Here is a 2,578-nt window from a genome sequence, read left to right on the forward strand (position 1 = left end):
CAAAAAAAAAACTTAAAAAAAAATTGCTATCAATGAAAGTAGAAAAGCATAGAAAAGCAGAAGCATGGTCTATCATGTTTCTAAAAAAAGTGCTTTTTTTTTTCTTCAAAGCATAGTAATCAATGCTCATTTAATAACTTTTCAAATGACAAATATACCCTCATATGTTTTACAAAAGTACAACCTTTGCCCCTACATTACTGTCTTTGACAATTATTAGATCACAATAAATACTATATCATTTTTAGTCATTTAACATATTCAAAACAATATATAAAAGTTTACCAAACACTGCTTTTTTTTTTGTAATTTTTTTTTTATTAAAAGCACTTTTACAAAAAAAAAAATGTTTACCAAACACTTAACAACTTTATTTTACAACTATTTATTATCACAGCACAACAGAAATAGTTTTTTTTTTTTAAAGCACAACAATACCAAACCAACCCTAAATCTTGACTACATTATTTTTCAGGATAAATTATTCTCCTTATATATAATAGTAAAACGTCTCTACTAATTTATGTATATAAACAATATTGGTGTATATACAAAGAAATAATATTTCTTTTGGCAATTTACCTATGATAATTTCTTCTTTGAACATTTACCTATGATATATTCTAATAATATTCTCATATTTTGCTGGTAATTTACCTATAATATAATAGTAGGTACATTAAGAGAAAGGAGGTAAATTATGTACGTAATTACCAATTTACCTACATTTTGTATATTTTTATGTCCATTAATTTATATTATATTTAAGGTACAATAGTATACCTATATATTACATGGACACATTGTAATGGTAAATTGGAGTTCGAAGTGTGCCAAAACTTTAGGCTTTTCTCCTTTTTAAATTGGGTAAGAAAAGGAAAGATTGAACCAACAAATCCCTCAAAGTGTGCCAATTGAGAAATGATTATCAAGTTACCATTTAGCACTACGGTTTAGTTGTATTCTTCTTCACTTGTAAGTGAGAGGTCTTAGGTCAGATTGTTGCCAAAGGCGAGTTTGAACCATATTATTACCAGCCCATTGTAAGGCTAAGTCCACCCCTCCCCCAATGTAGATAATATCGTTTGTTTAAAAAAATGATTATGAAATTGATATTAATTGATCCAAACCAACAAGTCCCTACATATATATATGTGTGTGTGTGTAAATATTGATTTTGTAAAATCATTAATTCTCCCTTACAAAGTACAATCAGCATGGAATTAATTGTGTACATCAAACAAAAATAAGGGTTATTTTAGACATTTGAAAATTTTAAATATGTAAAGTCAAACATAATTCATGAATTACTTATGTGGAGTCTAGTCTATAAGTTTTATTGTAGTAAAAAACACTTATGTCGGTTTATGTAGGATATTATGTGGAAAATTTTGAGTTTTAGGGACAAAGTCATATTTTCAATAAATTTAAATATAATTTAAGTTTGATTATTGTTTGACATCTTGACTAGAAAAATAGAAAATCCGTCTCCCGGCATCGAACGTCGACGTTTGATGACCGGCGAGCAGTTTGAATATACCTGGGTTGGTAGTTGTAACTTGTACGAGTCGTCGTCAAGCATGACGGTCACGACTATTTCATTTGAAGTAGATTTCTTGTCGCAGTCACTTTGCACTGTCACTTCATTTCAATAATTTGTGAATTGAAATGTCAAACTTGAATTTAATAAAAGAAACGTATAAGACCGTATGAGAGATTTTGCTTCATGGCATGGGGATATTTTTTAACGGGATCAAAATTTTAAATTAAATTTGCAAATCAAATGATATGTTATAAGTAATGAATAAATACGCTGAACAACACTTATGCAATAATTTAATCATCAACATTTACATTATAAAGGTAATGCTAGGAAAAATAAATTTGCAAACTAAACGATGTGTCACTAATAGAATTGAGCACATTAATCAACGTTTAAGTAATAAATCAATCATCAGCTTTCATATCTGTTAGTTTCCAAAATTTAGGCTCCCTAACATTACCCTTAAAAAATTAGTCTCCTTATAGCATTATCTGTTAAAAAATATCCCCATGCCATGAACTAAATTCGTACACTAAATTTTATAAACTAAATGATATGAAAGTTGATGATTGAATTATTACTTACCTATTAATTAACGTGATTATTTCATATTGATGACACATAATTTAGTTTCTAAATTTGGTCTATAAATTTAATTTTTCTAACATTACTACAGAAGTAAGTGAGTGAAGGAAGTTGTCAACAAGATGAAACGTGAGATTCAACTCTTTGCTAATAAAGTACCAATTTATATATTTTATAAGTGGGTTGGTGGGTGTTAAGGTCAATTTGGTAACAAAGGTGGTGTTTTTAGAAAAGTTAAATTTTGTTATATATGGAGGAGAATAGTTTGAGAGAGAACACGAAAATTCTTTAGTGTTACAATGTGAGGTATAGCGACCTTTAGATTTTGTTTTTTATTTCTTAGTGTTCTACTTAGGTTTTATTTATTTATTTATTTATTTTATTATTTATCATTAATTGATTTAGGTGGGTGTAAAAAGAAGTTTAAAACATTGGGTAGGATTTTCATAT

Source organism: Pyrus communis, chromosome 9 (assembly GCF_041283825.1).
Source record: "Pyrus communis isolate YQ-2024b chromosome 9, ASM4128382v1, whole genome shotgun sequence".
NCBI classification, from domain to species: domain Eukaryota; kingdom Viridiplantae; phylum Streptophyta; class Magnoliopsida; order Rosales; family Rosaceae; genus Pyrus; species Pyrus communis.